At 35.4% G+C, this 21,240-nt stretch overlaps 1 protein-coding gene and 1 long non-coding RNA gene across 3 annotated transcripts in view; one reads left to right on the top strand and one right to left on the bottom strand.

Moving 5' to 3' along the window:
* Positions 1-21,240, top strand: part of SDK1 (sidekick cell adhesion molecule 1) — a 1,320,044-nt gene that overhangs the window by 1,036,961 nt on the left and 261,843 nt on the right.
* LOC103104022 (uncharacterized) overlaps positions 1-21,240 on the bottom strand; it is an 84,974-nt gene that overhangs the window by 4,525 nt on the left and 59,209 nt on the right. For both annotated transcript variants that reach the window (XR_008913340.1, XR_008913339.1), the window contains exons 2-3: positions 2,858-2,975; positions 1,878-2,030 (exon numbers count right to left, since the gene is read on the bottom strand). This is a non-coding gene — a long non-coding RNA (uncharacterized LOC103104022). The remainder of the gene's footprint in view (positions 1-1,877; positions 2,031-2,857; positions 2,976-21,240) is intronic.

Genomic DNA, 21,240 nt, shown 5'->3' with positions numbered 1-21,240 from the left:
GTGCTGCCATAGTCAAAATGGTTGGACAGTAGGGCTTTCAGGCAGCACTACCCAAAGAGATGCAGACTCCAGTGTCCTTTTTCAGGCAATCAAAATGTCAACTAAGCTACTTTCTCGGAGGTAAAGGACCAGTTACCTCAAGCCCCAAATTGTGACTACTGTGACTCCCCTTTAGGAATGATCGCCATCCTGGGACATCAAGCTGAGTGGTCTCTTAGTCTCCTAATCTCTTACATACCTTCCCAATGCTCTTTGACCTCTGTGATGCCAAGAATCAGAATCTCAACATAGAAAAGCTGTGCCTGAGAACTTGGATTAAACATCGAGAAATAGGAAATGTTAGATTACCTAACATCTGGCAACAGTCTGCTTATAAGCAGTAGAAGAAGAAGAGCAAATAAATGCCTTTCAGTGTTTAAACAAATATAGCTTATGCTCTAAGGCAAGGATGCTAAACTTTTATGTGTGTTGGTCTTCCCTTTGGCAGTTTGGTGAAAACTGTGGGCTCTTTTTCAGAACAATGCTTTTAAATAGTTGAAGGCTCTGCTAGATTTTAGTTAAAAGTTAATGAAAATAAAGAGGTAATTTTCCCCCTATCCAAGTAAATCCCCTAAAATCTATCCACAGACCATCCCCTCTGTGAACACTCAGCAAGAACCCCTGCCCAGAGGTCTCTCTTATGCAAATCATAAGAGTTAAACTCTACCCCCCAACCCCCAGGATTTTTGAATGATTTGGAGGGGGAAATATTTTAAATAAAATTTTAGGTTATAGCTTTTTAAAAAAATAATAATGAGCAGAACCAATTTTTATACAATATGTATATATTGTGCCTAAAAGAATGTAGATGAAAAGAATAACAGCAACAATAAAATTAAATTTATAACCTGCAATTATCCAAGCTTGATCCCAGAGAAAAAAATGTGGAAATAACATCTCTTTCCCTTCTTTTCAGAGATAGAGAATATAGAACATTGTATATTTGTATATTTAATTATTATTTATATATGTATATATACCCACATATATATTCAAAAATTAAAATGGCAAAAATCTTTGCTTTTCCCAAAGAAAAAAAATAATAGTAAAGACATAAGATAATATTATTGGGTGATCATAAGATCTTATCCTAGTTCCCCAAAATTTTGATAGGGATAAGGGAGCATAGAAGTAAAAAATTTAAGGAAGCAATAAGCCTTTTAACTTTGATGTGACCTTTTATGTCTTTGTTTATATATCAATTCAGAAATTATTGTGACATATGGCATGAGATCTTGACCTAACCTTGATTTCTGCCAGGCAGCTTTCTAGTTTTCCTTGCACTTATTGAATAGTGAGCCTAGTTGTAGTCTTTGAGTTTATCAGACACTATATAACTGTATGTTTTGTACTAATCTTTTCCATTTATCAACATTCTATCTTTTAACAATTACCAAATAGTTTTCATAGTTACTGCTTTGTAGTATAGTTAGAGACCTGAGACTACTAGACTCCTTTCCTTCCTATTTTTTTCATCATTTCCCTTGAGAATTTTTGACTCTTTAATCCTCCAGGTGATCCCCGCCCCCCCCCCCCCCCCCCCCCCGCCTAGTTCTCTAAAGTAATCCTTTGGTGATTGAATAAATAAAATTAATTTAGGTTGTTTTATAATGTTATTAGTTTAGCCTTTTATTATAGGTCTATTTTAGCTCATACAAGGGAAGACACTGAAATTTTGAGATTGATGGAAGGACAAAGACAAGGAGGGAGAAGGAAAAATGTTGGAGAAATAAGCATTTATTAAGTGCCTACTTGGTCCCAAGCACTGTACTAAATGTTTTCTCATTTACAAGGATACATTCATTGGAATCACTATTAACAAAGAGATAAAGATTCACCTCAATCTCCAGAGGACAAAGGATACCAGAATCCTGAATTTGGATGCTGCTTTCTTTAGGTCTTGCAAGAAAAGGAAGTGGATCCATGTGAAAGATGCCCTCTTGTCTTCATACCTGAGCCACATAAGGCTCTTTGTCACTCCTCCAAGTGTCCTGTATCGATATAGAAGAGTTCCAGGTGTTTTAGAGAAAGGGGAGGAGTCTCACTCAGGAACATCTAATTGATTTCCCTCAACTACGGCATAGGAAGCCTATTTCTACTCTGCTATTTACTAGTTCTGTGGTCTTGGAAGAATTGCATGACCTCTTTGGACATCAGTTTCCTCCTTTTTTGTTTCAGGGGCCTCTGTGGGTCATCTTTTAGTTTAATCTGCAAAATATGGATGAGAATCTACATTAAAGGGTAGTTGGGAAAAAAAAACTATAAAAATATGACCTATTATCATTATTCTGATGTGTATGAGCATGCTTTAGAAACTAAATCATTGTAGAAACATAAGGCAGGAATTCATAATGGTCAATATTGAACAGACCCATCCTAGACAAATCATTTAATTAGCAAATGTAGTCACGCATTCCATACACTTGAATGTGATATGGTTTTTGAAGATTAGGCACAACAGGACCTATACTTGTCCTCTGCCAATATCTTAAGGTGTAAGGTCTAGGCTCTTCTCCAGGCACAAAAATGTTACAAGACTTTGAGAATTCCTTAACAGTGTAGAAACAATTAATTTCACATCTAGTTAGTAAAAATAATCAATTGAAGTAGGAAGTTATCAGATGGTACATCGTCTGCCTCCCCCCCCCCCCAATAAACCACTGCCCTCTTAGCCTAGGATCTTTCCTTTCTCCCTTCAATGAAGTTCTTGAAGCTAGTTTTTAAGGGTGAATTTGGAGCTATTTACCAGGATACAAAACTTGCTAGTTACAATCCATACTTGTGTGAAATTAGGGTACACATTATCTAAATAACTAACCTCAATTCTTCACTTAGAGCATGTAGATTCCAGGTAGGTTACCGGTTTTATTGTGAGGGTCAGAATAGCTCCATCCATTTTCTCTCCTTTCCTTCTCCTCTACCAGATTCATGTATAGCTAGAAAAAAGGAAAGCAGAGTAATTCTTCCCTCCTGGCTGGCTGTCACATAACAGACATGGCTAAAGTAACTGGATGTGGCTTTTAGTTGTGAAGTTATAGGCAGTTCTCAACTTGCAAACAGGTTGTGTTCTAAAAGTTAATGTTTAAGTCACATATTTGAAGCATGGAATGTGTTTCCCCATAGAAAAAGAATTATATACAGGTCAATAATATTCCCCTAGCTGGTCCACAAATATTATTAAACCCATAGTGTACTGTAAAAGTTAAAATTTAGGGGAGACTGAGGCAGGTAGAAATTAGTTTCTCTCTGCAAGGAGTATTATATTTTTAGAGGTTTATTAAAGGTTAAAGATTAAAGAAAATACAGAATAAGAAAAAACACACATGCCTAGGCCAGAGGCCTAGGCCAGATAATCTCACATCATGGAAGAGACACGTCTGCTCCAAAAGGGAAGTCCAAAAAAGAGACCCAAAAACCTTTGCTACCAACTTAAATCCTTCCTTGATCTCGGCTCACCTCAGAATTCCGTGAGATTACAAAGCATCTTGGGGAAGTGGAGCAAGGGCTTGTGGGGATTGAAGTTCAGAGTTCAAATCTCAATTTCACATTCCGCCATTTGATCCTCTGGGAAGAAGTCCTTCCCCAAAAGATCATAAAAACATAATCAATTTAAAGATTACAATAATTTGAGGATGAGAGAAAAAAAAAAAGAACAAAACCAATAATTGCTGGATATTTAAAATAGTTGTCTGCCATAAACTGTGGTAGTTAAAAGAGTTGGGGTCATAAACTGTAAGAGTTCAAATAGTGGAAGATATAAATTTTAGTAGATATAAGAGTGGGTGAGTAAATTTGACCACAGAAAATATGTTTCACTACAGTATCTTGGTTTTTAAATCAAGTATAAGGTAGTCTCCAGGGAATATATTCCCAATTATGAATATACCCAAGTCAACTGGGTTTTATAGAGATTTTAATTAACAATACAATGAGTAATTAAAGAAAGAGAGAAAGAGTAAGAAAGGAATGAGTATGAAGGGCCTTAAGCCAACAAGGCCTAGACCTGAGTCTTAAGAGAGAGAGATCAGTCAGTCAGTCTTTTATCACTCACCACAAGGTCTATCTAAGCAAGGATTCTAGTGACACCAGGCCAGCTCCATCTCATCTGACTTCACCAGAGAGAGTTCCAGCCAGAGCCCTCCTCAAAGAGAGATCTTTGAAACAGCCAGAGACTGTTTCAAAGGGCCTCTATCCAGAGCCTCCAGAGGGACAGAGTCCCCTCAGAGGAGCTCTAGTGAGACATCCTTATAGATTGTCCTCCAAGAGCTTCCCTTCTTCAGAGCCTCTCTCAAGAGATTCTTCCTCAAGCGATCCTCATAAGAGATCTTTCCAAAAGGATTCTGCTTTTTCTTATATAGGGCATTTTCTCCTATGTCACCTCCCCTAAGTCCTTACATCTACCAATCACTGTAGATGTTTTCCAAGGGACAACCCATTCTAAAAACACTGCTGGGTCGACTTAATCCCTTTAGTAAGTTTGAATCAGAAAAAACACTGCTAGGTCGACTAATCCCCTCAGTTAGTCTGAACCAGAGAAAACACAGCTGAGTCGAGTTATCCCCTCAAGAGAAAACCTCTGAATAAGTTTTCACCTCTTTGCTCCTGGCAAGTTTACAAGTTGCCCAACCTTTATAGGTACCTAGCATCCCATTGTATCAATTCTAAAAACAGGCATGGCTCAAAGAACTCCCTGCCTCATCATAAGCATGGGTCCAAGTACTTTCATTGTTTAGCAAGGAGTTTTCTCCCCTAAAGCAGTCTTAAGTATGGGTGGAGTAGAGGTCCTCCCATTTCTGATCCTGGCGAGTTCTCACAGTCAAAATGGGGAATGTTCCCAGTAGGGAATTGTTCCAATTGAGAATTCCCCGATGGGGAAATTTTTAACATTCACAAGTCTGAGAAATTTCAAGATTTACAGTACCCAAAAAGTACTACATATAACTTTGAATAGAAATCCAGAGACCCAAATCAATATCCCTGAAGCTGTGATGGTGAGATAAGTGTCTCCCTTTTTGCCCAGTATCCTACTCTGAGGCAAACAGTGGAATATGGAAACTACCCCTATCCTGAGTCACTGATGGTAGCTCCCCAGGATTGGGTTAAGAACTCAATAAGGGCAGAAGTCAAGGGACTTGGACACCAGATGGTTAAGTCTCTCCTGCAAATGTAAAACCTTTCTCTCTCTGTCTTTGTCTTTTTGGGTTTGTTTTCATACATATAAAATTGGGATAATAATAGACTCCCTAAAAATTAATGATGTCCAAATGTGGGATGGATTGATTAAAGATTACTAGTGGAATTTTTCCTCACCGGGGGCCTTCAAGGAATACATATCCTTCAGTAAAATGAGAGCAGTACTATCTTTTTTTTTTTTTTTGTCTTGTATCTCTAAGTGCCTATAATGATGCTTTTTATATGATGACCATTTAGTAAATATTTGTTAAATTAAAAACCAGATGACCACTTGTGGGAATATGGCAGTGAGATTTTATGGAATATGGAATATATGGAATTATGAACTGATATAAGCATTTTGGAGAACAATCTGGCATTGTGCCCAAAGATTTATAAAACTGTATACTCTTTGACCCAGCAATACTACTATTGGGTTTGTTTCCTAAGGTGATCAGAGGGGAAAAAATATGTTCTAAAATATTTTATAGCAGCTCTCTATGTGGCAACAAAGAATTGGAAATTGGGAAATGACTAAACAAGTTATGGTATATGATTTTGATCGAATACTATTGTCCTCTAAAAAATGACAAGCAAGTTAATTTAAAAAAACATGGAAAGACCAAATGAAATTATAAAAAGCAAAATGAGCAGAACCAAGAAAATATTATATATAGCAACATATGTGTTTGAACAATTATGAATGCCCATTTCCAGAAAAAGAACTGAGAAATAGAAAGATAGATGATATAGTATGTGTGCATATTGTGTGTGTATATATATTATGGTTAAAATTATGGTTGAGACTGAATGTAATAATTATATTTGGTAGCCAAGGATTTTATTTATAAAATCCTAATGAAACACCCAAACTCAGCTGGAAATTTTATGGTGATTTAATTGATATAGTGGAGGGGATTAAGAAGAAGGAAGAAGGAAGGGGCTAGTACCGGGTGGGAAGATTAGGAGATCTAGAAAGTAAGGTTTTGAGTGTGAAGGAGGAAAGAATCAGTCTGACCTCCAAAGGGGCTCAGCTAAGATGCCCGAACCTGAATCAGCTCAAGGGCAAAACTCACCACCAACACTCCAAGATGTAGAAACGCCTAGCATGCTCTCAGCCAGACTCGCCTCTCCAGGGAAAGAGAAATAGAGAGGAAGTGACATGCCTTATATGGATGATTTTACATCACTTTCCCGTGTCTCATCTATACCAATGATCGCTTAGCTTGACTTAGGACAGCCCAGGGATCTGTCCGGTTTTTTTGTACATATCTGTTCAAGGCCATTTCCTCAGATAATTAAATCTTGAGTTTGATGCAGACCTTCCTAATCTTGTTAAACTAAGAAGAGTGGAGAGATGTAGAGTTCCCAAGACCTGATTCTGTTATTCCAAGCATCTCCATTGTTACTGATCAGGAAATAGCTAAATCATATCTTCTAAAGTACAGTATGATTAGGGTGGAATAGTTTTAAAATTCACTATATATATATATATATATATATATATATATATATATATATATATATATATATAGTCATATGATCCTTTCTCTAGTATGGGCAAGTAGTAGGGGGGGGATACATGGGAAATTTTATGCAACAAATAAATAGATTTAAACTAAGAGGGAGAGACAGAGACACAGAGAGACTGGGAGACAGAGACAGAAAGACAGAGAGACAGAGGGAGAGAGTAGAGAGAATTTATGTTCCTGTATGAATTGGGTGAGGTAGCATTGAAGTCCCTACAAACTCTGACATTCTATGATACTTGTGCTGTCATCCTCACACAACTATTGGGAAAAATAAAGTGCTATAAAAATGATAGGCCTAAAAACACATGTGCTGGGGAAAATGAGGCTTTCAACCATTTGGTTTTTGTAATGCTTAAAGGGGATTTGGGATATTTCAGATAATAGTAAGGCTTGATATAGTTTAGAGTAAGAAACCTCTTAAATATTAAATTTGAAATATGTATTTATTTTCTTGATGGATTCTTTTTTCACTTATTTGTTTAAAAGAATTTTTCCAAAACAAATCTGCACTTTGGTTTTGGTGAGGGAAACAATACATAAATATGCTTCTCAAAATAAAAAAAGGCAAATTGTTATTTTAATCCTGAGCTACTTCTGTAATAACCACCTTTTTGCTTCTTCTGTTCTGTAAGAGTAGGGTGGGCTCAAATGTTTTTCTTTCTATTGCTATCTCCCTTTGTTCCTAACCTAACCAGCATTGTAAAACAAAATGCATCTCCTGGTGCCTGAAACAACTCAGAGCCATTTTGAAGTTTTCTAAGCTTTTTAATTACTAACAACCTTAATGGGAAACATACTGGGGGAAGAGCATCCTAAAAAGAGAAAGCTACAGAGCTTCAGCCTTGACCTACTTTGCAGTAAAGAAGAGAGACAATTTCCTATTACCCCTTCCTCATTTGGTTTTAGATGATAAAGGGAAAGATGAAGTGGAGTTATTCTCCCAATCTACTTAGACTACTCATTTGCATTTGGCCAACCTAATACTCTTAAATGTCTAGGGCATAATGGTTTTATCAACATTGGAGGTTTCTGAGCTGGATAAGCACTTATGGATCATAGTAACATAAATTTAGAGCTCAAAATAAGCTTTGAAATCATGTACTTCAAAGGATCCTAACCTAAAATCTGTGACCTTTTAAAATATATTAAAAATATATCTTATGATAAATACATTTCAATATTTTTAGTTTTCATTATACTTGATTGTCAAAGGATTCCAACACACACATGCATGTGAGCACATATGCATGTACATATAATACACATAGCACATATACATATATGTGTATACATATATATATATATACATACATACATATAATACACATAGATTAGGAACCCCTGATCTTGTCTAATACAAAACTTTTTAACTTAATGTAATCATAATTGTCCATTTAACTTTATTTGTGCTCTCTATCTCTTCTTTGGTCATAAATTCTTCCCTTAACCATAGATATGACAGGTAAAAATTCTCATGTTCCCCTACTTTACTTATGATATCACACTTTATGTATAAATGATTTATCCATTTTGACTTTATTTTGGTGTACAGTATGAGATATTGATCTACACCTATTTTCTTCCAAACTGGTTTCTAGCTTTCCCAGCAACATTGGTCAAATAGTAAGTTCTTGTCCTAAAAGTTCAGATTTGGGGATTTATCAAATACCAGCATATTTTCATCACTGCCTCTTTGAAATATAATTTGAAATCTGGTACTGCCAAACTGCCTTCTTTCACATTTACTTTTATTAATTCTCTTGATATTTTTCACCTTAAGTTCTAGATTAATTTTATTATTTTTTTAAGCCTTATAAAATAATTTTTGGTATTTTGATTGATATTGCACTTAAGTAAATTAATATGAATAGAATTGTCATTTTTATTATATTGGCTCAGCCTACCTATGAGCAATTAATATCTCTCCAGTTGTCTAGAGCAATGTCAATTTGTGTGAAGAGCTTTGTAATCTTCATGTACTTCCTTGGTTTATCTTGGCAGGTAGACTCCTAAGTGTTTTGTATTATCTGAAGTAATTTTAAATAGAATTTCTCTTCCTATTTCTTTCTGCTGTGGTTTATTGTTAATGTATAGAAATATTATGGATATACATATATATGGGTTTTTTTATGTCCTTCAACTTTGCTAAAGTTAGTTGTTTCAATCTAGTTTTTAGTTGATTCTCTAGAATTCTTTTAAATATTCTATCATATCATGTGCAAAGAATGATAGTTTTGTTTCTGCATTTCCCATTCTAATTCCTTCAGTTTCTTCTTGTCTTATTCTTGTAGGTAGCAGTGCTAGTACAATATTGAATAATAATAACAATGATAACAGGTGTCCTTACTTCACTCTCTAATCTTACTGGGAAGGCTTCTAGCTTATTCACATTAAAGATAATGTGTGCTGACGGTTTCAGATAGATACTTATAGTTTTAAGTAAACTCGACTTATTCCTATGCTTTCTAGTTGTTGTTTTTTTTTTTTCAGTAAGAATGGGTATTGTATTTTATCAAATGCCTTTTCTGAATATGTTTTCTGTTATTTTGTTATTTTTGTTATTGATGTGATGCTGATGGTTTTCCTAATATGGAACTATCCCTGTACTCCTGGAATAAATTCCACCTGGTCATAGTATATGTTTTTTGGTATGTATTGCTGTAATCACCTTGCTAGCATTTTATTTAAAAATTTTGCATCATTAGGGAAATTGGGCTATGGCTTTATTTCTCTGTTTTTTCTCTTTGTAGTATCAGCAAGGTATTTGTGTCATAAAAGGAATTTGATAGAGTTCCTTTACTCATTTTTCTAAAAATTTATGTAGTATTGGAATTAATTGTTCTTTAAATGTTTGATAGAATTCACTTGTTTATCTGTCTGGATCAAGGCTTTTTCTTAGGGAGTTCATTCATTGTTTGTTCAATTTCTTTTTCTAAGAGAGGGTTATTTATATATTCTGTTTCCTCTTCTGTTAATCTGGACAATTTATATTTTTATAAATATTCATCTATTTCACTTAGAGTGTCAGATTTATTGGCATCTTACTGAGCAATATAGCTCCTAACAATTATTTTAATTTCATCTTTGTTGGTAATGTAATTATCTTTTCATTTTGAATACTGATAATTTGATTTTCATCTTTCTTTTGTTAAAAATTAAATTAACCAGTAGTTTATTAATTTATTCATCTTTTCATAAAACTAGCTCCTAGTTTTATTTATTCATTTGATTTTTAAAAACTCTTAATTTTGAAAAAATAGAAGAAAATGTGTAGTATCTTATTGAAAAAAAAAACAACTTACCTGGAAAATGAATCCAGGTGAATTCATTTAAGAATTATTGACCTACCTGAAAGCCATAATCTAAAAAAAGGACTTAGACATGATCTTTCAAAAAATTATCCAGGAAAACTGCCCTGATATTCTAGAACTAAAGGGTAAAATTAAAATAGAAAGAATCCACCAATAATGTTCTGAAAGAAATTCCAAAAGGATAACTCTCAGGTCAAGGAGAAAATATTGTAACCATCCAAAAATTTAGCAGTTTCTACACCAAAGAATCAGAGGGTCTTGAATATGATATTCCACAGGGCAAAGGAGCTGGGACTTCAACTAAACTTTCCATTTTAATCATCTTTTTGATTTGCAGGATTTCCAATTTAGTGTTTAATTAGAGTTTTTTTTTTATTTTTTCTAGTTTTTTTCATTACATGCTCAACTCATTGATCTGCTCTTTGTTTTATTGGTGCAAACATTAAGAGATATAAAATTTCCCCTAAATACTGCATTGGATGCATCCCACAAAATTTAGTATATTGTCTCATTATTGTCATTCTCTTTAATGAAAATATTGATTGTTTCTACAATTTCTTTTGTGACTGACTCATTCTTTAGATTAAAATTATTTAGTTTCCAATTAATTTTAATCTGTATTTCCAAGACCCTTTATTGCATATAATTTTTATTGCATTCTGGTCTGGAAAGGATATAGTTAACATTTCTGCTTTTCTCTATTTATGAGGTTTTTGTGCTCTAACACATGGTCAATTTTACCATGTCTACCTGAGAAAAAGAGGCCTAACGTATCTATAAATTTCTTATATATTTTATGATTAGATTCATGGAACTTTGAGGGGGTAAAGTTGAGGCTCCCTACTAGAATAGTTTTCTAATTTCTTCCCAGGATTCACTTAATTAATCCTTTAAGATGCCATGCCATTTAATTGCATATATGTTTTGTATTGGTATTATTTAATTATGTATGGTAATCTTTATTTTTTCCTTTTTTATTTTTAATTTTATTTAAGTAATTATTTTAGAATATTTTCCTGTGGTTATATGATTCATGTTCTTTCCCTCCCCCCTCCCCCCACCCCCATAGCCAATGCATAATTCCACTGGGTTTACATGTGTCCTTGATCAAGATCTTATTTCCATATTATTGATATTTGCACTAGGGTTCTAGTTTAGAGTCTGCATCCCCAATCATGTCCTATATGGTAACTTTTAGCAAAATTTACTTTCCCTGATCATTTCTTTTTAAATAGGTCTAGCTTAGTTTTTACTTTGACTAAAATCATGATTGCTACCTCTGCCTTTCTTACCTCAGCTGAAACTTAATATTCTGTTCTAGTCCCTTATTTTTACTCTGTGTGTATCTCTCTGTTTCAAGTGTGTTTCTTGTAAACAACATATTTTGGGGTTCTGGAATCTAAACTATTCAGTTGTCCAACTTCCCTTCTATGGGCAACCCTTTCCTTCCTTCTCTTATTCCCTCCTACTTTATGTGGGAATACATGGATTTCTGAAACCAAATGAATGTGTCTATTATTCCTCCTTTGAACCAATTTCAATGAGAATGAGATTACATTTGAGATTAGAGTGAAGGAGATGGTGAAGAAGTATATCTGAGTGATGTGAGATGAGAAGGGGAGAAAAGGTTGCTGCTGGCAAATGACTTCAACTTTTTAAAATAAAGTATGGAATAAAGTCTTCAACAGAGAAAGTTGGTTACGGTTGTTATGGGAGGCTTGAGGAAAGATGAAAAGTTTTGAATAACTGCTATGGAGAGTGACTTAGAAAGAGTGAAATGGTTGCCTTGAGATTATATAATATAAATTTATAGCAGACCCAATCAGTATGGTTTTGTGCTTTCCTCTAGCTCCATTCAGTCTTTGGGTGGAAGGAATACTCTGGGGTTGGGTTTTGGCAAAACATAATTGGTGACAGGACAACAGGTTGGAGGATTTGATTATAAAGGATTATAGAGTTGGATAAGTTTATGAAGGGGAAAGAGAGAAATGTATAGCCAGTATAGAGGACATGGCCTAGGTTTTGAGGGAGTGAGTGGAGGTCACAGTGAAAGTAAAAAGTAGGGTTAGGGATCATAAAGCATATATAAGAAAGGGATAATAAAATATTATGATCTCTAATCAGAAAGGTGATAATTGAACCTATGAAAGTTGCCAGGATACCCAAAAGATTATTATTTATCCTTCTTACTGGAAGAGAACCAATGCCATCAAGCTGTTGGGGGGACAGAGTGATGTTTTGACTTGCTCGTTATTCAGATTTAAGTGAGGCAGAGATGCACAAAGTCATCAGGCTCTCTTTTTTGAGTCATCTCTGTCCTAAAGAAAATTAAGTTCCAAATGAGACACAAGATATTCAGATCAATTTCTTTTTATCTCCCAAAACTGGTCTCTCCTCCTCATGTCTCTATTTTTTTAAACCCCTATCTTCCACCTTAGAATCAATGCTATGTAATGTTTCTAAGGCAGAAGAGTGGCAGGGGCTAGGCAATGGGGGTTAAGTGATTTGCCCAGAGTCACATAACTAGGAATTGTCTGAGGGCAGATTTGAACCCAGGACCTCCCATCTCTAGGCCTGGCTCTCAACTCACTAAGCAACCCAGTCTCATGACCCTATTTTTGCTGATGGCATCACTGCTATCTTAGCAGGCACCTAGGCTCAAGACTGGACTCTTCTTGGACTCATACCCATTCTGTTGCAACATCCTTGTTGATTCTACTTCCACAATCTCTTTCACTTTAATTCTTTCCATTTCCATTGCTACCACCTTAGGTCAAGTCCTCATTACCCTTTGCTTGGACTATGAAAATAAGCTTTAATCCATTTTAAGCACAAATATCTATATCATCTTTCTTGTCATGCCATTCCTTCCCTTCCACCAAAATCTTCAGTATCTCCCCTTTACATACAAAATGAAGCCTTTTGTGTAACAGGGGGTTTGTTTTTCTTCCTTTCTTGATGGGGATGCTATTTTGCGGAGAATAGTCATCAAGAAGACAAATCTTCATTTAAAAGTAAAATAAAATTTAACTTAAAAAAATAAAGTCCCAACCCTTTCCCCTGGCACTTAGTGTCCTCCATAACCTAGTCATGACTTAACTTTTGTAAACCATTATACTTCACATTATTTGTTTATATAAACAACCATGTTGAACTAACAGCCATTTCTTAAACATGGTTTGCATTTTTCTATACTCATTACTTTTTATACCCTTCCTTCCACGCAGTTTGCCTTTCCTTGTATCCCATTTCCCAATCCAAACCATTCAATTCTCAGTTCAAAAGTCACCTCTTGAAAGCAGTCTAGGATTCTCTTTTCCCAAGGCAGGAATGATATCTTAGTCCTTCTCAACTTTGTAACTCCCTTATGTACTTAACAGATTCTATTTTGCATAATAGTTATTTATGTTTATTGCCTAATCTTCCTTATGAGCATGGCAAGCAAAATTCCACCAAGTTACAATTTTTTTTTAAACCCTTACCTTCCGGCTTGGAGTCAATATTGTATATTGCCTCCAAGGCAGAAGAGTGGTAAGGGCTAGGCAATGGGGGTCAAGTAACTTGCCCAGGGTCACACAGCTGGGAAGTGTCTGAGGTCAAATTTGAACCCAGGACCTCCTGTCTCTAGGCCTGACTCTCAATCCACTGAGCCACCCAGCTGCCCCCCAAGTTACCATTTTTGGCCAAGGCAAGGTAACAGTTTATTAGCAGTGATGTGTATAATTGTTAATAAAATGGGTCAGACTGTCTCCCCTTTTGTTGGATCAATGACATTGATGGGCCATACTTATTGAGACTCCATTAGTTGAAAACCCTCAGGATAAGCTGTCTGGGAGGAAAATGGGTTAGCCTTCAGGTGTGCCTGATCACATCCCTCTCTGACAATTAAGGAATGCTAACTGCTTTATTAGTTTCTGCTGTCCTAGTAAGCCTGGCCAGAAAATCAGAACCACCCCAATCAGCATTTCAGCTCCCTCCTTATCCTTAGCCTTCCCCTTGGAGACTGATCACCCCTAACTTTGATAAGGAGAGAGAAGGAAAAGTGGGGTTTGGGGGAACAGCCCAGCCTAAACTGGTGCATTGTTTAAGGGTCTCACTTTAAACTGGTTAACTGGCAAATTCCCTGAGGTCCTGGAGTGATCACATTATTCAACCACCCTTTAATTCAGCCTGGGAGAAACTGTCTTTGGAGCTAGACTGAGAAATGGGGTTTGGCCAAATGGGAAAAGAATGGATTACAGAGTAATATTAGTCATTAAATGATACAGTATAATATTAATTTTCTTCAGTAGGTAGTAAGCTCTCTGAGGACAGGTCTCTTTAAACCATGTCACCTGCAGAGGGCCAATAGTACACATCTTATATATATCAAGCACTCAATAAATGTTTGTTGAATTTTAATTTAAGACATATTTTTTTAAAAAAATAACTAAACTAAAATCATGGATGAGAGAAACTACTATTTAAAACTAAGAGAAGTATAGGGCTCAAAGGTCTCTTGTGACTGCTAAAATTCTTCAGAAGGAGATTTGAAACTCAATGAATATAGTGCTTCTGTTTGTTTTGTCTGGATTTTGAACAATAAGATGGGGCATTCCTTTTTCTGCCTGGAAATGAGTAATAAAAGGAAAAGTCACTAAATGGTAGACGATGGAGTGATGTTTATCCGAACAGCTACTCTTCTTCCTTTTTAAAGCTATACTATTGATTTTAGAGGTAGGACAGTGTGAATGAGACCTACATATGATTTATAACGTCAGCAGAGTCTGCTTTTAAGTTTAACATGTAAACAAAATATTGTTTCAAGTTAAGTTCTCCTGCCTAGTGGACAGTTTTTGTTTTAAAGAACTATCATATATTTTTTACAAAGGAATCAAAAAGTAAATACGCATTTGTCCCTCACTGATGTAGACACTTTCCTTCTTTCAGAAAAGGCAAATGTGTTATTCCTATTTAGAGTAAAAAAGAAAAAATCCATGGGCACAATCATTTAAGTTGAATAAACCTTTTATTGTTAAACATCTGTTGCCAATACTTCCAATTTATGATCATCTGTTGTTTTTTTCAACTAGCTAATAGAATTTAATGAACTCATTACAAGATTTTATTTAAAATAAATACCTTTACTTTCAAGTAAAACCTGTTATTTTAGATGGTACTATTTGCCCTTTATGAGAGAAATGCTGGAATTATAGATAGTGACATTCTTCCACTGATGAATTGATTGCATTGCTATTGTTGTGTGGTAGCATTATGTTGTTTTGGAAACTAGCTTTGGTTTAATTTCATACATCTTAGCTCAAGCCCTAGTACAGTGTCTGATACTTGGTAAAAACTTTAGAAATTCTTACTGTTTAATAGACTAATTGACATGATACAAAACTAAACCATACCAAACAACAACCAAAAATAACCCGAAAAGTAGTCTCTGTCCTCAAGCTCTTAAAGTAGAAATGCTCTTGGCTTGTTTTTTTTTTTTCTTTTCCATCCTCTCCCATCTCCTTTATATCTTTCAAACTATTCCCTAAATCTCAAGTCACCATTAAATAATTTCACCTTAGTGGTGGTGCAGCAATAGAGGGTATTCCTGGTCATAGTTCTTTTGTTATCTCTATGGGAAATGAGCAAGACTAACTAAGCTCTTGTGATTATTTCATTAGCCTCCTTTCAGCCATGCTTCAGGCACCTCCCCAAGGAATGTACTAATTAGTAGCCTGCCCCCAATAAAGCAAGCCATAAAACATTGGCTATTGTAGACTGCTGCTCTGTGGGTAACAGTCTGGCATCTCTAAGAATGACTTGGACTTCCATTGGAGCATGAGAGCCCCACCACACAAGTCTCTTCTGTGCCAGAGTTTCAAGTGTTTCCTAAAGAGATGCAACCAAAAAAAAATCTATGTTAGTGAGAGAAACAAGAACCCAAGACTACAATTCCAGGCAATTTTTATATCCCTCAATGATCCATTTGAGACTTCCTATTAATGCTGCTCATTGCTATTAAAGGCAGCTGCTGGAATTGTTTGATAGACTGAATAGCTTTAGTGCTTTATACAATGCTGCTTTAAGGTCTAAATACCTGGTAAGAAGCTACTACTTTATTGGCTTTGGTTCATAGATCTCACTCACTGTGGCATCTTTTTCTTTCTAGGATCTGGAATGAGAAAAAGGCACAAAGAACAGGGGAAACAGCCAACCTTCTTAGCAAATTACCCACTGCTCTCATTGTAAATTTCAGTATCTCCCTCTCTCCCCCTGTAAACTCTGATTTATGAGGGCCAGGATATAGACAGACAGTTTGTGATTGGATGTACTGCTCTCTTGTAGAGAATTTACTTCAGATCAACAGAAAATTATTTCTGAAACTCCTCTGGTCGTTAGTCTCCGTTAGGCAGCCGTTTATGGAGAAGGTAGAGTGCCAACGCAGAAGGAAGGGTCTGTGGCACCTTCCCTCCTCTTGCTTACATTAGAGCCAGATGAAACATTTGCTGTCCAGACTGATTGGACTCCACCAGACACATCCCTGGAAAAGCTGCCTATAAAATAGAGGACATCTTTCCTCACCACATGGCCCAAAATTCTGCCCATCTGTGTATTACTGGACTTTAGATGCAATTTTTATTTTGGACTCTTGGTCCAGCTCATTCGACTTCATTTTTTAAATTTGTCCTATTCTGATTAAATCAGGTTTTATTGCTGTGTCCATGGTTTTCCTTAACATTTTTAGAATATCATTTGATCAGTTTTTATGCCAATAGATCATAACTATTCTATACTAAATCACTATAACTGGAATAAGCACTGAATACTGCCATACTGTTCTCACTCTAGGTCAGCATTGTCAACCAAGGCAACCATTTTTTGGTGCATTTTGATGGTAAACTACCAGAATCTAAGCGATCACCCTAGTGTAAATATCAATAATATGGAAATAGGTCTGGATCAATGACGCATGTAAAACCCAGTGGAATTGCTCATTGGCTATGGGAGGGGGGGCAGGGTAGGAGGAGAGGAAAAGAACATAAATCATATAACCTGGAAAAATATTCCAAATTAATTAATTAAATAAAAATTTTCAAATCACAAAAAATAAATAAAGTCAACTACCACATAGATCCAACATTATGTAATACTGGGTCTTGATGCTTTAGAGCAGGTTTGGCAATAGTAAGATTAAATTCTGAACTATTAAGAAAATTCATTCAGATAATGCATAGGTGATCATTCCAAGCTTGTCCATACACATGTAAAATATGTATCACAATTGCTATTTAGAAGACTTGGACTAAACCTTGAACATCAACAACATAGAAATGATTCCAAGTCACTAAATGATTGAATATGAAAGACCTAAATAAAGCGTAATGTTATTAGCTTATAGACCTTGAATATTAGGTGGTTAGCAACTCCAGGTGTCGTCTAGGTGATTTGGTAAGAGACATTGGCAATAGCCACAAGCTACAGGAGAAAATGGCTACTGAAATACTGAATAAGTATAGAGATTGGTAATGAATGGTCAGTCTACTAAAAGTATGCATAAACATGGGCAGCAGGCCAAAACTGCAAGTTGACAAACTGAATACCACAGGCTGGCTGAACAAAAACCTTGTCCTTTTTATTTGAGTTTGATACCACTGCTCTAAATATTAAAGTCCTCTCTCTCCTCCTCCTACTGCATATTTACTTTGTTCATATCAAGGTGTACTAGAATACAGACTGATTATATCCAGTGCAAATTTCTGTTATCTAAGCTCTCATCAGGTCCCTTGGTGAAGCAAAACAATTCTTTTCCTACTCTCTAGTTGATTTCCTTTTTCCTTTCCTACTTCCTCCTAAGGCCTTTCTATCTCTTTTTTCTCTCCTCAAGCCTTCCATGCCATCTCCACCTTCTCAGCTGAAGACCTGGCCTTATACTTTATTGAGAAAATGGAGACCATTCACTACAAACTCCCTCTTGTCTTCCCATCTTTCTTTTTCTTTTTTTGCAAACAATTTGGAATGTGTTTACTTTTTTATTATAAGTTTTTTAGATTGTATCAATATAATTTTTAAATATTCATTTTCTGTTATTGCAAACTATGTTCTCTCTCTCCCTCTCATCCCTTTCCTTCTTTGCCTTCATCATTTATTCTCTCTTCTTTTATGCTAGTCTCTGATAAGTGATGATCCTTTTCACCAAGAATTTGCTATATACCGTTGACCTCATCTACTTTTATTTTCTCCTGCAGATTGCCCCCATAAAAATTGTATAATCTTTAATGTGTTCCTACATCCCAGTTCCTTCTGTACTATTTACAAGATGCTCAAATCTCCCTTAAGCTAGAAGAAAAACAAACAATTCAATAGATCCTACTGTATCTTCAAGTGAATATCCTATATCTCTTTTCCAAAACTATCTATATCCATTACTTTTATTTTCTTTCCCCACATTCACTTCGAATACTTTCTCCATTCTGAACTTTCATGATATTACTCTTTCTTGGTTCTCCTCTTCCCTTTCTGACCACTGTCTCAATCTGCTTTTCTTATTAATCATCCATATCACATCCTCTAATTTTGGGTATCCCTCAAGGCTCTGTTTTGGTCCCTCTTTTATTTTCCTCTGCAGCCTCACTTGGTGATTTAAGCACTTTTTATGTGTTCAATGATCAGCTTTAATTAAATAATTTCCAGATCTCTATATAAGGTCCTGGAATCCTCTCCCAAGTTCTGTCAGGTATTATCTATTGTATATTTCAAACTGGGTGTTTTATAGGTACCTAAAATTCATCATGTCCAAAACTTAACTCACTTTACCCCAAAATCTAATTCTCTTTAATTATTTCTGTCTGTCAAGGGCATTGTTCTCTTTCCAGGTCACAATTGTGCAATTATACCCAATTCCTCATTCTTCCTCACAACATATAATTTACCTTTACAGCATCTTTTCTACCTACCTCTTTCTCTCTACTCACATAGCCATTGTCTTAATTCTGACATTCATGAAGTGATTTTTGCAATATCCTTTAAGTTGGACTCTTTTCTACACCTAAAAACCATTTCTTCCTTCTCCTGTCTATTCTCCACACAACTTCCAATGTGATTTTCCTAAAGTTTGAATCTATCCATGTTACTCCTCTATCCAAAACAAACAAATAAACAAAAAAAAAAACACCACTTCAGTGGCTCCTATTTTCTCTAGGATCAAATATAAGCTGCTCTTATTTTCTTTTAAAACCCTTTTCAACCTTGTCCAAACCCATTTTTCCAACTCTATTACATAGTACTCACCTTTACTGAATTCTGTAGTCCATTCAGACTGGCCTTTCTGATGTTCCTCATAACACAACACTCCCTCTCTTGTCTCCTTCTCTTTGTGCTAACTCTCCCTCAAACTTGGAATGCATTCTGTCTAACCTGACATTTTATTTTCATTAATAAAATTTATTTTCAAGGGTCCCAGCCCCTCTTTTCCCTCTCTACGTTAAAGAAGTCATAATCCAAGAGACAGATATGCATATTTAAACTATGTCTTTCATGTTTCCATTTTTTAGTTCATTCTCTGGAGGTTATTAACATTCATGAGTTATTCTTCAAGTTTTAAATCTGTACCTGTGTATAATGTTCTCTTAGTTCTACTCACTTCACTATTCATCAGCCCGTGTAGTTCTTTCAAAGTTCATTTTAAAAAATGAACCTGCTCATTGTTTCTTATTGCACAATAGTATTCAATCACAATCACAAATCACACAATTTGTTCATCCATTCCCCAATTGATGGGCATCCCCTCAATTTGCAGTTCTTTGCTACCACAAAATGAGCTGCTATAAATATTTTAGGACATATTAATTCTTTCCCTCTTTCCCTATCTCCTTGGGAAATATAACCAGCAATTATAATGCTGGGTCTAAGAGTATACACAGTTTAATAACTCTTTGGGAATAATTCCAAAGTGATCTCCAAAATGGTGGGATCAATTCACAGCTCCACCAACAATGTATTAGTGTGCTCATTTTTCCACATCCCCTCCAACCAACATTTGTCATTTTAGCCAATCTGGTGGGTGGGAGATGATGATATCTCAGAATTATTTAGTTTCACATTTCTCTAATCAGTAGTAATTTAGAACATTTTTATTCCCCCTAACCTTAACTTTAAGGATTCCTTCTTTCCTTTAAGACTCTAAGCAAGAACCATCTTCTACATCAAATCTTTCCTGGTCCCAAAACCTTCTCTAGTTTTTAGTGTTGCCTCACTCCTATAAATTTATGTTGTATTAATTTTGTATATACTCTGTAATAGTTATTGTATGTGTGTGTTCCCCCTACAGAAGATAGACTTCTTATGGCACTTAATTTTTCTTTTCTATTCCTGACACCAAGCATAGTATTTATTACATAGTAGGTACTTACATTGTTAATGATTATTGTATTGTTATTCCCCACATCCTCCCCAACAGAGGAATTGTTTTGTTTTTCTTTCTGACCCCAGTTCCTCAGATAGTGCCTGATACATAGTAGATACTTAATAAATGCTTGTTGAATGAATGAATGGCCAGGAACTAGGAGGCATAAGTGGGGCAAGATGACTTAAAAAAAATCTAGATGATGATTCAGCTATACAGCTGTAGCGAGTGGACTGTGACATTTAGAGTAAATAGCCCCTAGTCCTATCTGCCTTCATTCCACTCCTTTCTCAAGAGGAGCCAATCCTTGAGGGTGACTTGCTAAGAGAATTGCAAAGGAAGGAAATCAGTGTCGGATGCCATATGTACTCCTTCTTACAGCTTTTCTTGACATTTTATTTATTTTTTTTTTACTTTTTCAAACTATTAAGAATTAGTCTAAATATCTAGTGTGCTCCCAGTTTTTGCATGATTCATTGTCTAAAACCATTTTCATTATTTCCATCTCAAAGAAAAGTTACTTGGGGAGGTAAAAATGTCTAATAATTTTTCAGCATCAAGATCATTGGCTAAAAGTAAAAAAAAAAATCACATATTCTTGGAGGGTTTTTTTCCCCCTTCAACTTTATATACACTACATTATTTTCATTATTGCTTTCTGTTATCAAGTGATTTTTTAAGCTTCCTTATGTGTGTGGTGTTATATTAAACTTTCTTATAAAAAGTTTTGATTTAAGAGCCACAAAGGACTTTATCCCTCTGTACCCAAATCACAAAGATATCTAGAGTTAAGTAAATTGTAAGT

This window comes from Monodelphis domestica, chromosome 7 (assembly GCF_027887165.1).
Source record: "Monodelphis domestica isolate mMonDom1 chromosome 7, mMonDom1.pri, whole genome shotgun sequence".
In the NCBI taxonomy this organism is placed as follows: domain Eukaryota; kingdom Metazoa; phylum Chordata; class Mammalia; order Didelphimorphia; family Didelphidae; genus Monodelphis; species Monodelphis domestica.
This window is presented reverse-complemented; position numbering and strand designations above follow the sequence as displayed.